This window comes from Kogia breviceps, chromosome 6, assembly GCF_026419965.1.
Source record: "Kogia breviceps isolate mKogBre1 chromosome 6, mKogBre1 haplotype 1, whole genome shotgun sequence".
NCBI classification, from domain to species: Eukaryota; Metazoa; Chordata; class Mammalia; order Artiodactyla; family Physeteridae; genus Kogia; species Kogia breviceps.
Genome location: NC_081315.1, coordinates 129,269,705 through 129,293,515, shown reverse-complemented (window position 1 = coordinate 129,293,515; position 23,811 = coordinate 129,269,705). Strand labels below are relative to the sequence as shown.

The 23,811-nt window shown below is 37.7% G+C and overlaps 1 protein-coding gene and 1 non-coding gene across 3 annotated transcripts in view; one reads left to right on the top strand and one right to left on the bottom strand.

Moving 5' to 3' along the window:
• The window catches only part of AFG2A (AFG2 AAA ATPase homolog A), a 335,245-nt gene that overhangs the window by 29,477 nt on the left and 281,957 nt on the right, over window positions 1-23,811 (bottom strand). The window lies entirely within an intron of this gene.
• LOC131759069 (U6 spliceosomal RNA) lies at window positions 19,610-19,716 on the top strand. The gene has a single exon (XR_009336398.1). It is a non-coding gene; the product is annotated as a U6 spliceosomal RNA (small nuclear RNA).

Here is a 23,811-nt window from a genome sequence, read left to right as displayed (position 1 = left end):
GCTTCTAGAACCCATCCCTCCCCCAATCATTTCTGTTCTGTTTCCTGTGTTCATCTTTTAGATTTTGGTGATCTCAGGTTTCCTTCTTGGAACCACTACTCTTCTCATTTTATATATTCTACAGTGTAACTTCCTTTATTCTCTTGGATTCATCTCCTAATTTGTATACTCAACTACTACCTGCTGACATCTCTTCTTCGTTGATTCAAAAGTCCTTGATACTGAACATGTCCCAAACTGGATTTATTACTTTTACACTCCAATTGACCTGTATTTTTTCCTCTCACTTGATGGCACTATCATTACCCAAGGTAGCTACCTGACAGTCACCTTTGATTCTTCTATTATCTTCCTAACGAATTCATCTTTAAGTCTTGCTTCCTAAATGTTTTATGAATCTACCCTCACTTCACCATCCTTAACCAATACAAGTATAGGCCCTAATATTCCTTTATGTGTGCTATGATCTGGGCTTCTAGTCATGTCTATCTTAAATCTACTCTTCACACCACAACTAGAGAATTTAGGTAAAACATGAACCTTGCAGTAGTGAAACTAAACCAAGTTTTGTTTGAGGCTCACTTTCGGACTCACTCTCAGGATGGATGGGGGTAGTACTAGATATATTATAGGCAAAGAGGACAAAGTTGAATTAATCATGACCTGGTGTGGGAGCACAGGACTGGACTATATCCTCTGTCCAGATCTCTTGTCAATTCTGCAGCTGTATAAGGCAAAAAAGGCACCCTAGACTCCTTCCCACTCTATGAGAGAAAACACTCTCCCCAAACCTCATCTTTGCTCAGCCTAACCTACTTCTCAAAGTAAGAAAAAAACAAAACAGGAGGAGCTCTGTTTATACAGATGGACTCACAGGAGGTTTCTAGGTCAATTTTTATTAATTAAGCCACTGGTTACTTCTGTGCTTAAGGAAATCACAATCTACTTGAAGAAAGGTACATGAACAATTTTATAATACAATGGGATAAGTACAACACTAGGGAGAGTTTTCTGGAAGAATTGAGAAAAGACAACTAAAGAGAATGGGTCAAGAGGCTTCCTGAAACAAGAATACCTAAGTCAAGGAGTAGGTGTTAGGTAAAGAGGGTTGGTTAGAAAATTCTACAGAGAAGAAACAGCATAAGCATAAGTACAAAGACAAAAAAAGAGAGGTACATGAAACTTAGCACCATTTTGTTACTGAAGTAAAAACCAAGGGGCCTACAGTGGTAAAGATGAGGTTTGTACAGGTGGGAGGGGCCTTTGGTGCATGCTTGCCAAGGAAGGGTTTTAAGCAGGTAAGTAGCCAGTGGGTTAATTAATAAAAATTGACCCAAAGGTAGTTCTTCAGAGAATCAACCAATGACAGAAGTTAAGTCATCTACACTGAGCCCCTTCCATTATGAAGGGCACAGTGATCTTTTAATCACTAGAAAAACAATTCTTCTGGATTTGAATTTGGATTACCTGTCATAGTTCTCCCAGAGCCACTACACAGTGACCCTCTGAATGCATAATGCACTGCCGACATATCCCAAGGGTAACGTCTACGTTCAATAAAGTTAATTGTCACTTAAGAAAATAATGAGCTGATACTCACTGTATTCACTTCTACAACAAGAATATAAGAGTCCAGAAATTAAGGGATGAGGTAGAAGATATCTAAAGACCCAGGATTAGAATTTTTGCTTCCCCTTCATAACAAAAGGTCTTAGAAGTTTTAGTTTCCAAAGGAGGAATGCTTCCACTTGCAAACATAAGACTCAACTGAAGTAGGAGCTGAGTCTGCTACCTGGCCATTGTGAGTTTCTTTTCTCACTGAGAGAACAGGAAAAGAAAGGGAGAAAGAAAGAGAGAGAGAGAGAGAGAGAGAGAGAGAGAGAGAGAGAGAGAGAGAGAGAGAGAGAGAGAGAGAGAAGGAGGGAGGGAGGGAGGAGGGGAGGAAGGGAGGGAAGGAGGGACGAAGGAAAAGATCCACAGCGCTGGTAGGCAGAGGTCAGGACGGATAGTGCATAACAGAGGCTCAGAAGGGTATGAGTGGAACCTTGGTAACCTCTGGGGCAGAACATCTTGTACTTTGATGACTGTTGGTTAGGACTATTGGATGACCGTCACAACACTAAATAAACCATTTCATCCAGAGCTCAGATTCTTCAGGAATGTAGGTTTGGGTCATGCCAACAGTAAAAACTCTACTCTGACTTGGTGAAATACTAATCAAAGGCAAAGAAGAACATGAAGTGTCAGTGGAGAAGCCAAACACAAAAACTATGAGTATAGCCTCCACCACTTCTTCCTTGCTTATATATAGCTAGAGTACCTAAGGAAAAATCCCTTTCCTTTTTTCTTTCCTCTTTTAAAATGATACTCTCTTTTGTCATTTGCTTCTCCTCTACCCTCTTCCTTTCCCCAAGTATTCTATACAGAGGATACTGGCAATAGTTAAATTTGCAGTTTAATCCCTAGGTTACTGAATCTTGCAAGGCCACAGTCAAGATGAGATCAGGATGAAACCACAGAAAGAATGGAGATCACTAGGAGATTATGAACTTGGAAGACAACAGTCACATAGTGTTACTTCTAGCTGCTCTCTTTAGTTGGGGAGGGCACAGTACATTTATAGTTATTTACAAATAACAAGGTATTGTGTTTCACATACAGATGGAAGTATGGGAAGGTAAGTGTGCCTAATCTATGCATTCATTCAAGAATAGAATATACACACTTAATCAATTATATATGGCCCATCTCAAGATACTTTCCTCTTCTCTGGGGAATTAGTCTTCCAGTAGCCAACTAAAAGCTATGACCTTGTGTGCTCCCCATCAACCCAGCTAATTAGTCCAGCGGCAGACACATGACTCAGAATGGGCCAATCAGATTCTTTCTCTAGGGACTCTGGAACTGAGAGACACAAAGAAGAGTTGCGGGTAGCTGATTCACATTCATGGCTGCAGAGTAGTTATAATTCCTGTTGTTGAAGATTGTGGAATCCTTCTAGCTCCTGACCTTACAAAGGCCTATTCCTTAAATACTGTGAGATCATAGTTTATTTTGAAAAACGTCCTTTGTTTTTGCTCGTCAGTTCCAGCTGTTTTTTCTGACTTACAACAAATAGAAACTTAACTACTATATTCTTATATATGCTGATATGGAAATACTGTTTGCCCACTCATCAGGCTGAAAATATTAGTCAGTTTTGATGCTTTTAATCCATCAATTACTAACTTTTGTAATTGTTATTTTGACTGTTTTCTTTTTTCATTTCAGTCTTCTTCTTACTTTATACTACTCACCTTGTAATAGATTCTTGACTAGCCAACTTGTTCCCAGAATAAATTCCCTAAATTATAGCTCTGATATCACTTCAAAACTCTTCAAAAGTTCATTGGTGCCTGCCTAGTAAATAACAAGCTTCCAGCCATGCGCATATTCTAGGTTCCCTACAATATAAGCCTTACCTGCCTCAGAACCTTACCTCCAAACGCTCTTCGACACAGCCCATTTCTCAGGGCATATCCAGGCCTTAGCGAGCTGTATCCTTCTCTGCCTCTCCCTCCACCTAAAAGGCATTCTCTTCCAGAATCTCCTTATAAAACTCTACTTATCCTCTAAAGGCTCACCAAAATGTTAAGTATTTCATAAAGGCTTTCTGAGAGTCCCCCACTGGATGGCCTCCCTACTTCCTTTTAAGTTTCACTGCATTTATTTCCCTTTCTGGACTTCTTCAATGGCTCTCATAATTTCCTTCACCATTTATTTTGAAACTTCTGAGATCTGTCCCTTCAGTGAGGGTTCGATTTCATCCTGGAAACCTCTGGAGGCAACTTGAACTTTTCCATGGGTTACCCATGATAAAGTAAGAGCTTGCCAACTTGAGGTTTTGACTGGTTTGCCCTCTTCTGGTCACGGTACTTCAAATTACCCTAGAAATACATGAAGATTACGTGAAGCAGGTCCATAATCTGGTGGCATTTTTTCCTTCAGTTTTTCCTAAAATGAAAATTTACTTTTCTAAGTTACAGTAATACATGCACATGGCTACAATAAATAAAGAAGAGGTTACTTTAAAAAGCAACAGCCCCTTCCTCTCCTCCATTCTATTCCCCAGACTGACAATCTGTAACACTTAAAAAGAAATTCTTCTGGTGGTTGCTTATCTTTAAATCTTGATTTATCAACTTCAGACATCATCTGTTGATATCATATTATATATGTATATTTAGCTTATTTATACCTCCACTTTCCTTTTTTATTTAGTCACATTAAACAATTTACTTTAATCTCTATTTCTGGTTCCATTAACTACAGACAGTATATATCTTGATTCCTTACTTTGCAAGATTAGGATATTAATGTCACATTCCTCTGTGTACTTCTCTGTCCCCTTCCTCATCTCAATTTATTACTAGTTGGTGTTAATAACTTTTACCTTTTGTTCTGTAACCATAATTAAGCTTTGTCTATAGATTGATTCTAAAGTTGAAAATCAATAAAGAATGTTTAAGCATATTATCTAATGACTCTTCCTAACCCGACACACACTTTTAATATTTTTTTTCCTTCTTCAAAATTTGGGTTCTTCTGGCATCTCAATCATTATACCTAGTCTACGGAGCCCACTCTCTCTTTGCCCTGACACCTGTCTCCTGAAACCCTACATTTTCCCGTTCCATATGGACTAACTGCTCTCTAGACCTGCAGCATGCTTCTCATCCTATTATTACTCTTCCCGTGTCTTCCTATTTCTTGAATTATTTCTTTGTTTAGCTGGTATACAATCTTAAGTAATTTTGTAAAAAAGAGTACATGCTGAGTCTCTTCTAGAATATTAGAAAATGCCTTTATTTAATCCTCACATTTCTAAAGTCTGGTTTGGCATATAATGCTAGGTTAAAGATAATTTTCCTCAATATTTTGAAGGAAATCTTCCAATGTCAGTACCTTTGTCTTCTCCCAACTCCCTGCCACACACACACACACACACACACACACACACACACACACACACACACACTCTTACTGAAAACATTCAAAACCATTCTAAAGAAACAATGGCTATCCAAGGAAATCAGGATTTAAGGGCATAGGCTTTGGAGTCATACTTGGGTTTAAATCTTGGATCTACCAGACGTTATCTGTGAGATCTTGAAAACACTATTTTAAGCTAGTTTCTTCCTCTGTAAAATGACTGTACTAATTCTGTTTCTCATAGGGTTATTGTATTAAATTATACAATTTTGTATCTCATAACTAGATTAAGTTAGGGTTATTGTATTAAATTAGATACTGTATGACTTATTAGATATTGCTAGACTTATTATTATGTCTAGCACATAGTAAATGCTCAACAAAATTGTGGCAAACATTACTAATATTACTAGTATACTACCTGATTAGTGAATGTATAATAAAGGCCAATAGAGAATCTGGTGGCTATAGATTTATCTACCATTTTTTCCCAATACAAATTATTAATAACCTAATTCAAGTGGAAGTCATACATGTCCTTATGTTTCTACAGGTGGATATGTTCTCCTTTTGGTTGTAATTTGCCTCTAATTCCTGAAGTTCCAGCTCTTCTGGAACATCCAGAAAAAAACTGAAGCTGATTAATAGGGTTCTGATGTGACATGACAATAAGCAAAGCAACTCCAAACTAATTTTTATAGCCATTTAGCATCCAATGTCAGAGACTGAGGGGGAATACACTGTTATACAGCAACAGCATGAAGGAATGAGGAGCGGAAGTTCACAGGTTGGAGACACAGTCGTGCATAACTAAGCTTTGCAGATATGCAGCCAAATCCTGAAGATGGACTTTGTGTGGGTCTACTAAACCCACAGTGGCATTTTCATTACATCTGTACATGTAAAGAATAAGTTATCTGTCAACAGCCATCTTTGAAAACAAAAAGCAAAACATTTTCTAGCAGACAGAAGCTCAACAATGTCACCCTGAGTACCGGTATTATCTGAGCCTCAAGACTGAGTGATGAAATTTTGCACTGCCTTTGCTGACTGGTGGAAACATTTATAAGTTGATAGGAAAGATCATTCTTGCCAACACCTCAAACAATTTCACTGTGTACTACAGTGCATTATTAATGACATCATGATTCTTAGCATATGAAGTCTTTCCAAAATTATTATAGGTAAATTATATTCATGTTCCAATGAGCAAACCAAAATTATCAGTATCACCTTGAAGCATGAAAAAAACCACCAAAATATTAAGACTGCCCAGGGTAGAATTTTAACTGTAGGACCAGAATGACTTTTCAGTATAAGTTACAATTTCAAATGAAAAGCTTAAATTTATTCAAATGTACGTGCATCACACTTCCATCAAATGAACAATGAGTCTCAAGTACCCAGAGATCTTTGTTCTCAGTAGTGGGTAAGCCAGCTATAAACCAAAGGAGAATAAGAGGACAGCTTAACCCACAGGGATCAGGACATGCTTCAAGCCATGAACCTTGCATGAAAAGCAATATAAAATGAGGCTGGCAGGCAAGGACACCAAATAAGGCCACAGGGTCTGAGTCTTGCCTAAGTCAAGGGGTGATATTCACATGGACCCCCCTGGAAGTGTGCACTGCTGTGCTCCTGCGGGCAGGAATTCACCAGTGCTGTCAACCTTGATGACAAAAAGATCCTCGTTAAATTAAAACAAGATGAAGAAAAATAACAGATAGATATTTTTAACTCTTTCTACAGGAAGAAAACTGGAAGATGATCAAGAACTGAAGAACACCCTCAAGCTATTTCAACCATTATTTTCTTGCCAAGTTGGGAAGGCACAATTTTCCTTAAAGGTATGTTTAATTAATTCTTTGACCTTGAAAGTAGCCTCTAAGTGAGGGCCTTTTCTGGAGTGCTAGTCACTCTCCAGCACTGTGCTGCAGTGGGCTACAAGGATCTCATCTATCATGCTAAACCTGGGTACATCCTATTACCTATGTGGACATGACCCCATGGTACTGCTTCTTCACAGGTGTCACAAAAACTATCTTTGGAGAATGAATAAGGGAAAAAAATGATGGACTGTTGTACTGATTTTCCCATGTAAACTGCTTTCCACGCTTTTCAAGATAAAAACATCCTCTGAGTAGAAATGGTAATCTGTGCATTCGCTTTTTAGGTTGAGTATAAGAAGATAATATCTCTAGCTATGATTCAGAGTGTTCTTCTAATTGTACTTTGATCAAGCTTCAGGTTAAAATAATTTGCCTGCCAAGATACACTCTTGCTCAAGGTTTTAGTTCTCAAAATTATAGGTAGGGATATAAAAGGTGGAGTTTAAAAAATATTATTTTCCTCTTTTAATTTCATAAGCTATGTTTTCTGTATTATGTAGTTGAAGAACCCAAAAAGAATAGGTGAATGGGAAAGCAACACGAACCTAAATTCTTTGATGCACAAAGCATGCAAGATTTACAGCTATTTCTTCATTACATTTGTAGGCTTTACAAATAAATATTAAACATTAACCAGTTCACAGAAAGTTTGTTTAGGGACTACCCTTCCCCTAGAAAGTACACAGGTAATAAAGACAATAAAGTTGGCATTTTTAATACTCACCAATGATAAATCATTTTTCAAACTGAAAAGTTACTGCCAGGCTCTGCTAATTTATGCTTTAGATTTTCAAGGTAAGCAGGCAGGTTCCATTCTGATGTGAAAGGCATCCCATAATGACCACACTACACACAAAACCTCAAATTCTCATAGCATTAAGTTATCTGTTTTTATTCTTTAACCTCATCTTTTAGTTTTATTTACCAGAGAAGATTGTATCTGGAAAGCTATTGAAAACTATAAATCTGTCAACGGTTTCTTTTATAGGGTGACGTGGGAGAAAGAAAGGACAGTATTAAGAGGGACAAAGGGCGCAGTACAAGGGTACTTGCAATGCATGCTCCCCCTCCCCCAATACAGTGTTACTGCTCAATGTTTGCCTAAGCTCATGCTTACAAGGGAAAGGAAATATGAGTTACTAATTTCAAACTTAAAAACGTCAGGAATGTAAAAACTGAAGTTCCAAATTTTATTTGAAACAAGCAAAGACATTTCATTAAAAACAAGACTGTTACAATCAGAGAGCTGCAAACTTGTCAAGATGGAATTTTAGTGCGCATTTCACACAGACACAGGTACACAACCTCACAACAATGTTCTGCTTCTCAAGTTCATGAAGATAATAAGTACTCAGGTTGTAATTCTGAGAAATAAGAATGGTCACGTGTTGTTCAGTAGCTTTTTTGGTTAGTGAAATCGTTTTTAAAATGCTCTGAAGAGTCTCCCACATGCCTTAGAGGTCACAGCAGGAGGAGGGAAAGGTATGTAGGTGGGACAGGCCCCAACCAAAGCAGATTCATTCTTATCTCTTCTACATAATGGTTTTCCTACAAAAGATTTTATTTGAGGGAGGGAAAAAGTTTCAGCTACTAAAATCTTTCAGAAACTACTCTTCTTTAGTTTCAAAAATGATAGAAAAGATTAACACTGAATTCTAAAATAAAGCTTTCACGGAGAAACATAGCTCTGGATTGGAATGAAGAGATGGAAAGAACATGATCATTTTTTGAGACAATATTTTGCTTTTATAATTTCTAAGTGTAGGGCTTCCCTGGTGGCGCAGTGGTTGAGAATCTGCCTGCCGATGCAGGGGACACAGGTTCGTGCCCCGGTCCGGGAAGATCCCACATGACGTGGAGCGGCTGGGTCCGTGAGCCATGGCCGCTGAGCCTGCGCGTCCGGAGCCTGTGCTCCGCAATGGGAGACGCCACAACAGTGAGAGGCCCATGTACCGCAAAAAATAAATAAATAAATAAATAAATAAATAATTTCTAAGTGTAACTGATGTAATCTTCACCTACTAGTCTTTCTTATTATTTATTCTCAATTGAAAAGCAAAGTCAGACAAATAGTGACAACCTGAAAAGAATGACTTTTTCCTTGTCAGCTTACAAAGAGAAGCTTAAAAATGTTTTCTCTGGAACTTCTGTTGAACATCACCCTGGGAATGCCCTTTACTCCTCTCCTGTGTTGAACTGCTTGTTTCCTAGATGCCATGTCTTCTCCTTGCTTTTGGTGGAACACATCCACCGGTAGCTTCCTGAAAAGAGGTGCATGGAGATAAATCTGTTTTAGACTTTGCATGTCTGAAATGTATTTATTTCATCTTCGCATTTGATTGTATAGTTTGGCTTGATAAAGAACTCCAGGTTGGAAATCATTTCCCCTCAGAAATTTAAAACCGTAGTTGCTCTTCTGTCTCATGGCTTCTACTGCTGCTGTAGACTATCTTGTGACAGTCCAAATTCTTAGTCCTCTGTATGTGATGGGTTGGGACTGGACACTTAGTAAAGCATTTCAATCTAGAAACTTATGTTATTCAATTTGTGGAAAGAAATTGGGATAGTTTCCTTTCCTCTGATTTGTTTGTTCTTTCTGAAACCCCTATTAGTCACATGTCTCCATTTCTCATCTCCCTGTCTTTTTGTTTTATTTTCTGGGATACTTACTCAACTTTTTCCTCCAATGCTTCTATTGCACTTTAAAAAAAAATTTCTATCTGAACATTTTTTTAAAGCTTTTTAAAGAAATTATTTATTTATTGTTCTTTGATTTTTTTTTTAATTGACGTAGAGCTGATTTACAATGTTGTGACTACCTGAACTTTTTAAAATTTCAATTAAGGAACTATTAAATATTCTTTTTTAGAACCTCTGGTGCTTGTTTCCTGGTTGTACTATCTTCTTTCTTTCCTTTTTAAAAAAAATAAGTTTATTTATTTATTTATTTTTGGCTGTGTTGGGTCTTCTTTGTTGCATGCAGGCTTTGTTGTGGCGAGCGGGGGCTACTCTTCATTGTGGTGTATGGGCTTCTCACTGCAGTGGTTTCTCTTGTTGCAGAGCACAGACTCTAGGCATGTGGCCTTCAATTGTTGCGGCACACAGGTTCAGTAGTTGTGGCTCATGGGCTCTAGAGCGCAGGCTTGGTAGTTGTGGCGCACAGGCTTAGTTGCTCCATGGCATGTGGGATCTTCCCAGACCAGGGATCGAACCCATGTCCTCTGCATTGGCAGGCCGATTCTTTTTTTAAAATTTTATTTATTTTATTTATTATTTATTTTTGGCTGGGTTGGGTCTTTGCTGCTGCGCACGGGCTTTTCTCTAGTTCTGGCGAGCAGGGGCTACTCTTCGTTGCGGTGCGCAGGCTTCTCACTGCGGTGGCTTCTCTTGTTGCAGAGCATGGGCTCTAGGCGCGTGGGCTTCAGTAGTTGTGGCACACGGACTCAGTAGTTGTGGCTCGCGGGCTTTAGAGTGCAGGCTCAGTAGCTGTGGTGCACGGGCTTAGTTGCTCTGCGGCATGTGGGATCTTCCCGGACCAGGGGTCGAACTCGTGTCCCCTCCGTTGGCAGGCGGATTCGCAACCACTGCGCCACCAGGGAAATCCCTGGTTGTACTATCTTTTTCTTATTTGTTTTTTTCATCTGCTCTCTAATTGTCTCTATTTTCCCTGTGTTTGTTTTAGAGTGTCTTTCATATTAGAAGCTTTCTTAAAATATTGGTGATCCCTACCCAGTTTTCCATTCATATTTAGGAATGAGGGACTAAAATTTCAGTTGGAAACTCTGTGTGCATGGGTGAGGCTTGTCAGCTGGTTATCTTCACTGCTGTAATTTTCCCAAATGTAAGTATCTGTAGAGCTGTTCTCTTAGACTAACAGTCAGTTTCTCCAGATGGCAAGCTTCCACTCTGCCTGGCTGCCAGCATTACAGGAGCACAGCAAGGGAAGGGGCTTGGGAATCTCAGCATGAAGTATACAGACTTTCATTTAATACCCTGTTCTTCGCTTGACATGTCACCCCTCCCTCATCTTCAGATGGAATTGGTATCTTCATGTTCAGAACCTCTGTAGTTCAACTTTTCTGAAAACAAAGCTCCAATTTTCTGCTGGGGGTCATCTGTGAGGAGCCTGGAAAACAATCTAGGAGTCCACCTCTTCTACGTAAAGACTTGCAACAAATCCTGCTCTTGGCCCTTCCTCTTTTTCTTCAGAGGTGCCCTATATTCTAATTCCTTTCTTGAGTCTTGACACCTATTGTGAAATCAGCTGCTTCTTATTCATTTCTCTTGCCAACAGGTTTCAGTATTCTCTTAACCTGGACATTTACTGTCTAACTTCAAAAATTTTATTTCTATTTTTCATTGGTTAGCAACTTTCTCATTTTCTCTGTCATTATTGGCGTATGCCATTCTTATTCTTTACTTGTATTTTAGTAAGTTTCAGAAGGAAGCAGATGTAAATGAGTGTGTTTAGGTTACCGTGCGTAATAAGAAGTTGCATAAATTTGTTCAAAGATGTTCGGTTTCCACAGGTCATCCCACAGGTTCAACACATCTATGTCTCAGAACTTAGCCTCAACATGCAGAGCCAGCTACATGTAGAACCATGCCAGCATGCTGTATCTTGAGGCCTGGGCCTCAATTTCTAAAGTACTTAAGGATTTTACTAAGATATGCTTTTCTAAATGTTTAACAATTAAAATTAGTATCTGTCATAAAATAGACATGAACATTAAAGTGGCAATCTCTATGCCTCCAACACACAGAGTCATTGTAAAGCTATGATTAATTTTTTTTTTTTTTTTTTGCGGTATGCGGGCCTCTCACTGTTGTGGCCTCTCCCGTTGCGGAGCACAGGCTCCGGACGTGCAGGCTCAGCGGCCATGGCTCACGGACCCAGCCGCTCGGCGGCATGTGGGATCTTCCCGGACCGGGGCACGAACCCGTGTCCCCTGCATCGGCAGGCGGACTCTCAACCACTGCGCCACCAGGGAAGCCCAGCTATGATTAATTTGATGAGGGCTCTAACAACTCATGACATCTTAGAATCAAAGGTATAAGGTAGTATCTATTTGAAAGGGTTGCTAAAAGGCACAAATGAGATAATGCTTATGAAGCCTTAAGTAAGAACAGTGGCTAAGAGATACTAAGTGCTTATATTTTAACTGCTCTTAATAGTTTTTCTAATGTGCTTCTGCATGATGAAATACTTTCCCACTAATCTTTTTCTACTATTCTGTTAAGATAGGTTAGCATGTTAATATATCATAAAGTATATAAAATCACCAGACATCATTTAATGAGTTGCTGCTTTGTTTACTTAAAAAAACTGTGTGTGTGTGTGTGTGTGTGTGTGTGTGTGTGTGTGTGTGTGTGAGATTGCTGTTTTCTAAAGAAAGTGAGATGAGAAAGAGTCGTTATGAAGTTCACAGCATCTGGACCTATGAGGCACTTCATTTTTCCTTCTGCCATTTGTTCTTTTATTAAAAAAAATCTGAAGCATCTCTTAAGGCTTAAGTTCTGGGGATACAAAGATATGACACAGATCCTACCTTGGGGAAGCTTATAATTCAGCAGTTGAAGGTGAGTGGGATACAGTGTGTTGAGCGGGCTCCTGTGGCCCATGTTAACAGAAGTCATGAAGCTCTTACACAATAGCTGGATACACTGATTCTGGGGACATCTTTCATAGTATCACCCTGAAAGTTACATGGTCTGCATATTTCTGTAAAATAGGGGGATTTGACTTTAGTTTAGAGCCCACAGAAGGAATTCTTTGCTGAAAGGGATGTAAACATCTTTCCTTTTGCCACAGTATCCAGATGAATGCTGGCCCGAAAGGGAGGATGTGGTCATTAAAGAGGACACAGACATAGAGTTTCAGTCAGAACAGACAGAGCTGTAGCACCACACAGGCATAACTAGCATTTTGGTGAGCAAGTTAGAGAATTAAAGCCCTTTCTGGAGTTACTTTTTTTTTTTTTTTTTTTTCTCTGTACGCGGGCCTCTCACTGTTGTGGCCTCTCCCGTTGCGGAGCACAGGCTCTGGACGCGCAGGCTCAGCGGCCACGGCTCACGGGTCCAGCCGCTCCGCAGCATGTGGGGTCTTCCTGGACCGGGGCACAAACCTGTGTCTCCTGCATTGGCAGGCGGATTCTCAACCACTGCACCACCAGGGAAGCCCCTGGAGTTACTTTTTAAGGGCTTTGTTCTTAAAGGGTATGGCTAAGGAAGCACACATTTCAAGACTTTGCAGTAACATCCCTGAAATGAAAAGAGGACTGGTGGACTCAGATGGTATGAGATAATAGCATCAAGACATGTGGTTGAGCTTCCAAAGTGAACCAAAATATTTACCATAGCCATACTGGAGGAATAAGAAACTATCAGGAACTATTACAAAAAGATATGAAAGTAAAATTTCCTACAGCTTTATTACACTGCATATGTTAAGATATTTTCAACAACTTTTCCCATCTTCATCAAGTGCCAAGTTGAGGAACCCATTTTTAGCTTAAAGTCACCAAAATTACCAGGCCTACGTAGATCCTAACTCATGAGTCAAGATTCTCAACACCAGCTACAGCTACTTTTACTGATTCTGTCTCAACAAAGCTTAAAAAACAAAACAAAACCCCAAAGCTAGATAAGAAAGGGAAATATGCAAGTGTTATGGGATACATAGTAAAGGTATCTAATCTGGGCTAGAAGTGGTTAGAAATGGCTTTCTAGAAGAAGTTATCTCTAAGCTGAGTGGGTACAAAAGACTCAAACAAATAGTTCCATGAAACTGCAGCTATATAACAAAATGTTTTAAAATATCCTTGTTCGTTCTCCTCATTCAATAAGATAATTTATCCCCATTTGATGGGTGGAGAGAATATAGCCTTTAAAACAAGGGAGACAACAGCAGCTCTGCAGTTGATAGGCAGCAGGAAAAGTAAAACATAATGCTTTAAAGGCAAGGTATTACACAGGAAATGAAACTGATAGCAGGTGAAACTTCAACCTTTAATATGCTAATATAAATGAAGACTGTTGTAATAAGGTCAGCAAATGAAGTCCATGTGTCTCTTCAGAGAAACAAGAAACTGAACAATCCTAAGCAAAGTCAAAGGAGCCAGTCTCCCAGATTAAAAGAAAACATTATTTCTCAGAGTTTTTTTTTTGTTTTGTTTTGGTTTTTTGTTTTGCCATATCACACAGCATGTGGGATGTGGGATCTTAGTTTCCCAACCAGAGGCTGAACCTGAGACCCCTACAGTGGAAGTGCAGAGTCTTAACTGCTGGACCACCAGGAAAGTCCCTATTTCTGAGTTTTGCTTAAGCTTACCAGTCCTCAAAGAAAACTTCCAAATTACTCATTAAAAAAAATACAAAAAGATGAATCTAGACCATGTTCTATTATAACTTCATTTTGGCATCTGTTAGTTTTTAACGTAGGCAACAGAACCCTGGCAAAGAAACACATCCATTTCTGGTCTGGTCTTTGCTCACCCCTTACACTGCTTGATACCATTGAAAGAACTTTGATTTTGTACTATAAAAAGGAAAGCAGGAGGGGAGTTGACCAAGATGGCAACACAGGAGATTTCTGAACTTCCCTCTTCCCACATACATGCTGTACAGCTACACATGGAGCAATTACCTATGAAAGAAATCCAGAAATAAGCTGAGAGACTTGTATACATAGTATACATAGGATGAAGAAGAAAATACCCACACTGAAATGGGTAGGAAAGGCTGAGATGCACTCTTGTCATAAACCCCACTCTGGCACACAGCCATACAATCTGAAGAGAACTAACTCTCAGCTCTCAGCTTCTCCCTGAGGAGCAAGGGTTTGGAATGCACATTTAAGACCTCAACTTTTAAGACTTCCACCTGGCTCCCAAATACCTAGCTCTGGAAGCCAACAGGGCTTGTGTCCATAAGACCTATAAGATTATAGCAAACAAAGAAGCAGTGCTTCATGTGTACATATGTAATCACTGTAGTTATCCCCCTCAGGACTCAGCACAGAGGAAGAAATAAAAAAGCACCTATCTCTCCCAGTCCTTCCCTGAAAGGGGTCTAAATGCATACTTTACAAACTGCTGCCCAAGGGTCCAGCTTGTAGTTATGCACACATTTAGGAGTTGGCTGCAATCTCTGGGGGAAGCCTGCAAACACTTCTCCCACCTTCTCTTTTTGTCCAGCTCAAACAATGAAACCAAGTTGCCAGTATCTCCTTGGAAGGATCCTGTACACACATCTGGTGCTCCAGCTTTGAACTATCAGCAAGAGAAACTATGAAAACAATCCCAATTATAATGGCATGAAAAAGAATGAAATACTTGGGAATAAATTTAACCAAGGAGGTAAAAGATCTATACACTGAAAACTATAAGGCACTGATGAAAGAAACTGAAGAGGACACAAATAAATATAAAGATATACTGTGTTAATGGACCGGAAGAATTAGTATTGTTAAAATGTCCGTACTACCCAGAGTGATCTACAGATTCAGTGCAATCCCCTCCAAAATTCCAGTGACACCTTTCACAGAAATAGAACAAACAACCCTAATATTTGTATGGAACCACAAAAGACTCTGAATAGTCAAAGCAATCTTGAGAAAGATGAACGAAGCTGGAGCATCATACTTGATGATTCCAAACTATATTACAAAACGAAAGTAATCAAAACAGTATGGTACTGGCATAAAAACAGACATATAGATCGATGGAACAGAATAGAAAGCCCAGAAATAAATCCATGCATATATGGTCAATTAACTTTCATAAAGCAGCCAAGAATATACAATGAGGAAATGACAGTTTCTTCAATTAACGGTATTGGGAAAATTGGATATTCTCATGCAAAAGAATGAAACTGGACTCATATCTTACACCACACACAAAAGCCAACTTGAAATGGATTACATGTAAGACCTGAAAGTGTAAAACTCCTAGAAGAAAACATAGGGGGCAAGCTCCTTGACACGGGTTTTGGTGATGATGTTTTGGATTTGGCACTAAAAGCAAAGGTGACAAAAGCAAAAATAAACAAGTGGGACTACATCAAACTAAAAAGCTACTACATAGCAAGGAAACCATCAGCACACGAAAAGGCAACCTACAAAATGGGAGAAAATACTTGCAAATCATACATCTGAAAAGGGGTTAACATCTAAAATATACAAAGTATTAATACAACTCAACAGCAAAAAACCAAAGAACCCAATTAAAAAATGGGTGAAGGACCTACACAGACATTTTTTCCAAAGACATACAAATGGCCAACAGGTACATAAAAAGGTGCTCAACATGACTAATCATCAGGGAAATACAAATCAAAACCATAATTAGTTATTGCTTCACACCTGTCAGGATGGCTATTATCAAAAAGAGAAGAGATGATAAATACTATTGAGGATGTGGACAAAAGGGAACACTTGCACATTGTTGGTGGGAATGTAAACTAATACAGCCACTATGGAAAACAGTATAGAGGTTCCTCGAAAAAACTTAAAAATAAAATTACCATATGATCCAGCAATCCCACTTCTGGGTACATATCCAAAGGAAATGAAAGCATTATCTTGAAGAGACACCTGTACTCCCATGTTCATTGGAGCATTAATCACAACAGCCAAGGTATGGAAACAACCTAAGTGTCTGTCTCTGGATAAAAAATGTGACATATATATTATATATAAATATTTATATATTTATAAACATACATAAAATGGAATATTACTCAGTCTTTAAAAAGAAGGAAATCCTGCTATTTGTGATACGAATAAACAGGCAGGGTATTATGCCAAGTGAAATAACATAGAGAAAGACAAATATTTCATGGTATCACTTATATGTGGAGTCTAAAAATATATAAATAAATAAAAGGTAGGCCAAACTCATAGAAACGGAGAATAGAAAAGTGGTTTCCAGAGGCTGGGGGGTTGGGGAAATAGGGAGATGTTGGTAAAAGTGTACAAACTTTCAGTAATATGATGAATAAAAGGTCTGAAAATCTATGTATAATATGATGACTAAAGTTGATAATACTGTATTGTATAACAGAAATTTGCTAGGAGTAGAAACTAAATTTTCTCTCTCTCTCACACACACACACACAAAATACATGTATTGATAATCATGCTGTACACTTTAAATTTCTTATACTTTTATTTGTCAATTATATCTCAATAAAGCTGGGGGGAAAAAAGAGGAAAGTAGGAGAGGGAGAGTAGGAAAAACAAAGGTGAATGTTTATTATCTATACTAGACTCCAGACGATAGTCTATCTGTTACTGCCACCCAAATATAACTGTATTTGCTTCTCCTTTCATTCTCTAAAATTGCCAAGCTTTCATTCTCTAAAGCTTTTGTAACATGTAGGGCACAACCCATTCTATGGGCATTTTTAATAGTGTAATAAATGGCTCCAGTTTACTATATGACTCCTATAAGGTAGCTTTGCTAATTGTGGGAAACTGCCCGATATGAAAAATAATTTAGTTTCAGCTAAGTCCTAAGTTCTAATTGCTGTGATCTGTGTATGAGCTTGATGTGTAGGTGAACATACATATATATATATATGTGCACTGTGGCAACAGAAAACTCACAAAATACAGGTAAAGCTAAGTCAGTGTAAAAAGAAAAATTATCCCAGATTGCTTTGTATTACTCTACTGTAGTATTTTGTTAGGGTATTTTTAAAATTGTGCCAATAAAAAGAGATTGCTGAATATATAAACTCCATCACCTCACTGCCAGTGTGTGATGTGACAAAGTTCTTGAATCAGACAAAACTTTAAAAACAGAAAAACTTCTTTCTATAATGTACTTCTTCATTTAAAAGGTCCCTCCCCTCATCTATCATCTCCTAGCACAGTTATCCTGTGTTTTAAAACATGGCCATATAGTACTGCCATTGTGTAGTGTATGATCTACATGTAAAATACCGCATGTGCCCAAGTTAAAACCGCTCCTGTTGAGTACTGAGTCCCAGTTTCTGAGGAGAATGTTTTTCTATTCATACAGGCAGAAATATCTGATTCAAATACAGTAGCATAATGTTCAAAAGAGAATGGTTTTCTTCATGGCTAACAGTTCTTTGAGGGAATAATTCTCCCTTGCCATTAAAAGTTATAAATCATCACAATTATGAGGACAAAAGTAAACTATTGAGCAAATATGGTGGTTTTTATCTATAAACATTTACAAAGCATAAGTTGATTCCAAATAGATATTTTTTTACGGAAAGAATATATTTAATACCTTATTAAATGTATTTTGAAAGAAAAAAGATAATTCATTAAAATTAAAAATTTCTGCTCTATGAAAGACATTGTTTAGAGTGAAAAGATAAAGCCACAAACTAAGAAAAAAATCTTTAGACAACACAAATCTGATAAAGGAGTGGTATCCAAAATGTACAGAGAACTCTTAAAATCCCAAAATAAGAAAACAACCCAGTTAAAAGTGAGCAAAATATGTGAACATTGACAGCTCACCAAAGAAGAGATATAGATGGCAAATAAGCAAATGAAAAGATGCTAAACATCATCTGTCATTAGGGAATTGCAAATTAACAATGAGATATCACTATGCATGTATTTAAATGGCTAAAATCTAAGACACTGACAACATCAAATGCTGATGAGGATATGGAGCAACAAGAACTTTCATTCATTGTTGGGAATGCAAAATGGCACAGCCATTCTGGAAGACAGTTTGTCAGTTTCTTACAATTCAACATATTCTTACGTATGATCCAGCAATCACACTCCTAATATTTACCACAAAGAGATGAAATCTTATGTCCATAAATAAAACTTTCACATAAATGTTTATAGCAACTTTATTCAAGCTTCATTCATTAAACTTGTAAGTCCTTCAACAGTTGAACAGATAAACTGTGGTACATGCAGACAATGGTATATTATTCAACAATAAAAAGAAATGAGCTATCAAGCTACAAAAAGACACGGAGGAACCTTAAATGCAAAATGCTATGTGAAAGAAGATTCCAACTATATTGCATTCTGGAAAAGGCAAAACTATGAAGACAGTAAAAAGATCAAGGGTTTGGAGTCAGGGAGGAAGGGATGAAAAAGTGGAGCACATGGGATTTTTAGTGCCATGAAGCTATGTTATATGGTACAGTAATAGTGGATACAAATGTCATTATATATTTCCCCAAATCCATAGGAAGTACAACACCAAGAGTGAACCCTAACAAAAATTATGGAGTTTAGTTAATAATAATAATCTAGGGACTTCCCTGGTGGCACAGTGGTTAAGAATCCACCTGCCAATGCAGGGGACACGGGTTCAATCCCTGATCTGGGAAGATTCCATGTTCCGCAGAGCAACTACAGAGCAACTAAGCCTGTGGTCCGCAACAAGAGAAGCAACTGTGATAAGAAGCCCGTGCACACAACAAAGAGCAGCCCCCGCTTGCAACAGCTAGAGAAAGCCCATGTGCAGCAACGAACACCCAACGCAGCCTATAAATAAATAAATAAATCATTAAAAAAAACCCCTCTATCAATACTGGCTCAACAATTTTAATAAATGTATCACAATAATGAAAGATAATAAGGGAAATTAGGAGGAGGAGGTGAGATGGTAAATGGGAACTCTATTTTCCACTTATTTCTCTGTAAGCATAAAATTGCTCAAAAATAAAATCTATTAATAAAATATACATATAATTTAAAATGCTATGTAAGAGATAATTCTAGCTATTAAAAAGCATATCTTGTGCTCGCTTCGGCAGCACATATACTAAAACTGGAACGATATAGAGAAGATTAGCATGGCCCCTGCGCAAGGATGACACACAAATTGGTGAAGCGTTCCATAATTTTGTGTGTGTGTGTGTGTGTGTTACGCGGGCCTCTCACTTTTGTGGTCTCTCCCGTTGCGGAGCACAGCCTCCGGACGCGCAGGCCCAGCGGCCATGGCTCATGGGCCCAGCCGCTCCGCGGCATGTGGGGTCTTCCCGGACCGGGGCACGAACCTGCGTCCCCCGCATCGGCAGGCGGACTCTCAACCACTGTGCCACCAGGGAAGCCTCGTTCCATATTTTTAAGACGCAAAAGGGAAGATATATGGGAACATATGTATATGTATAACTGATTCACTTTGTTGTAAAGCAGAAACTAACATACCATTGTAAAGCAATTATACTCCAATAAAGACGTTAAAAAAAAAGAAAAAAAAGCATATATTTTAGTAATGTATAAGAAATAGTTCTAATTTTTCTAGTGAGATAAATGTTTGGAGATATGATTCCCATATATAGCTTTCAAGTTATAAAAATGCATCTCTTAAAAAAAAAAGAATTTTGGTCCTTTGTTAATAGAAAAATGGTACTTTTCAGATTTTGTATACAAATACTAGAAAAATATGATCTTAAGCATGTATGTCCTAGTTTTAGGGGTCATGTTTAAGAATTGGTGACCAAATATTTATAAATATTTTTCTTTGGAAATTCTTTAATTGATGCCTTCTAATACATTTCCAAAAATTTTGTATAAAAATGTCTAACAAAGAAAAACTTCTTACAAGGGGCAGAAATTGGTTATTAATTTTATTCTTTAACTCAGTTGTCTTTTTGGTGCTTGTGGGGGAATTTCCCAGTTTTTAATATTTTTAACTATGAATTTCCTCTTAAATTGGGGCCTTAAACCAAAATTTTTTTACAGATAAATCCCTGTTATAAAACAAAATCTTACAGATTAAGTGGAGCTGCTCCCCACAATGAAGTCCAGCTGCGGGGCCCTAGGATTCTTTCTCCTGTTTGCTCCTATGACCTGGCCTTGAGACAACCTCAAAGAACCCTGGTGTTTTTAGAGTCAGCTTTAAACTATTCTCTAAAATATAAATATTTTCCAATTACAGAATCACTTACTACAGAAGTTTCTATTACTATTACCTTCCTTTCAGCTTCCACTCCAAAGTCCCTGATGCTAACAAGGCTCAGTAAAATGGAATAGCAGTGTTTAAGATGAGAGTCGACTCAAACAACGGAGTCAGTAAAATGTGTCATGCAATGTTAGTATAACCATGTGAAATTGTAATTGCATATAACAGAAAAGACTGGAAGTCCTTTCAGCAAATTATAAATTTGTTTATGTCCAATGAATGTGTAAAAATTTTTGGTGTAGAATAAATCCTTTTTTACAAGGAGCCTTGTAAAACTCTTTAAGTACCCTGAAAGTCAGCAGAGGAGGAAAGGTAAAGGGTTAAAGAGCAAGAAAAGCTATAGAAAGTAGACTAGAATACTTCTGAGTTCTTTTCTATTCACTTTTTAAAAATATAACCCCAAAATCCACCAGTTAAAAGATTCATTTGGGAAAGTAAAATTTTTTAAAAATGCAGATACCTCTGGAAGTGTTCTTGATTATTTGGCATTATGTAGTGAATTGATTTAATCAGACTGGTCCAGCCAGACAAGTGATTGAGATTGTCAAAATAAAGAACTCAGAAAAGTAGGTCAAGAGGATGCTGGGGATCTTGGAAGATGAAGGGTGAAAAGCTATACAAAGAGATAAAGCGATGACAAACTTTGTCTAACCTAATCTTGCATAGGACTGGCTCTGTGCCTAGAAAAGAAAAAGAAAAAAACTCTCATTTTCCTTTGGTTGGCTCTAATAGTGCACGTTCTCCTTCCTCCAGGATCTAAAACTTATGCCTACTACTGTTAGGTTACCTATCCTAGGGTGTAAGACATGTCAGGGGCCTAGCTTGGAAACTATCCAGCAATGCTTCTGGAAGCATTGCTTGAAATAAATGTTATTTTAAATTCTCCAAAGGCAACTTAGAATAAACTTTCTGTAAACTAGGAACTGCCTATACTCATCTGATTCTAAAAGACAATTCAGGATGAAATTAATGACTACAAATTAACAGAAATCATCTTTATTAGTTAGAAAAAAAGAAGTAAAAAATAGAACATGATCTGTGCTACAATGATGTGAGGTGTAATGGACTCTGTCTTAGTCAGCTTGGGCTGCCATAGCAAAATACCATAGACTGGGTGACTGAAGCAATAGAAATTTATTTTCTCACAACCCAGAGGCTGGAAGTCTGAGACTGCATGCCATCATGGTCAGTTCCTGGTGAGGGCTCTTTTCCTATCTTGCAGACGGCCGCAAATATCATAGTAACCTCACGTGGCCTTTCCTCTGTACATGCAGGATGCTTTATTAGGACCCTACTCTATCACTTCATTTAATCCTAGTTACTTCCTTTCCTTATATGCTTTATCTCCAAATACTGCCACGTTGGGGGTTAGGGCTTCAACATGTGAATTTTGCAGGGACAGAATTTAGTTCATAGTGACTCTTTAAAAAATTATAAGCAATTACTATCAGGAAAAAGAGGAAAGAAAACTTCAAGCTTATTAGGCACTAAGACCTCTCTCTCTCACTCTCTCTCTTTTTTTTTTTTTTTTCCCATTCAGCCTGTGGGTCTCTCTGTGAAGCACATAAAATGAGACAAACATTCTCTTCTACTTTATTCTACATTTTGCCTATTATATGACTATAAATGTGGATTATGTATTGATCATCTAAAGTATGGTCTACCAAAGAAGAAAACATACAGTCTTCATGGGTGGTTAGCTTATAAGGAGTGATCAGTTTACATGTAGAGCTATATTTAAACAAAGCTTTACAGATGTAGCTGGTTCAGCCAGCAAGTCACCTGATTCTTCAAACACCTGTAAAAGTTATATTTAGGCCTTGGAGGTCCTCAGGATATATCACTACAGGAGGAGCAAAAATAAAAGTTCAAAATAATACAGAACGTAGTTATATATTACTTTATGTTATAAGATATTATTATAGAAAAAATTATTATATTGAGGTTTTAGGGTACTAATTGCAAGAAACCACTTGGGGTAGGATCCAAGACATGCCCACATTAAACCAGATTTTATAATAAGCTAGATCATGTTCCAGTTGGACTTCGATATGTTTTAATTTTTACATAATTTAGAATGTTGTATAATATCAACCAAGTCTTATACTTATTTGAGTTACTCATGAAACTATCTATACTTACAGCGTTCAAAAATAAACTAGACATGGCAAAAAGTTTTGTTGTGCTGTACACAGCAGGTGCAAACTATTAATTTTATAGCATAAACATCTATTATTAAACTATAAGGAGGCCATGAATGAAATGGTAGAAGCCATGAATGAAATGCATGCATGCATGCAAACTTCATGCCCATTATGACCAATTCAGTTGTACAACAAGAAAGTTCACTTTGAATTGACAACTTTTGATTCATCTCCCCCCTAAACTCCAGTTCTGACCAGATTTATGACACAGAGAAGAAAAGAAAAAAGAAATGCTGGGGACTACTATTGTTCAGAGTGTTTGTTTGACCTTTCATATTTTTAAGAATTCTGGCAAGAAGTGAATGCTAGGCAAACTAAATACAATTCTTGCTTCTAAATATAAAACCACTCCTTAAGGATTCTTTTAAAGTGAATAAAAATATGCCAAGGGGCTACTTTTGCTATCACTGAAAGCAGGTCTTGTCCCAATGCCAAAAACAGTTTAAGTGATTTTTTTTTTTTTTTTTGTAATTCTGAAGAAAAAGAGACAATGACTAATTTATGATTTGGAACTTTCAAAATCATAAAAGTGGCATGTGGATTATACCTAATTCTTTTTTTCCTTCTAAATGAACAGGGGAACTTTCCTACAAATATAAAAGCAAAACCCATTTTCCAGATTTTAAGCAAAAAGAGAGCTAGCTATTATTAAAGAACACCAGAAATAATAGTTGAAGGTTAAAAACATAGACAAAACGAAACAAAAGAGAGACATGCAAATCTTAATTCTTTCTACTTTTCTTTCAAGCCTAAGGCAAGATTAGATTCAGTTTTTAAATCCCTAAAACACAGTAGAGGTTATGTTTAAGAACAATGTAATGACTGCACTGC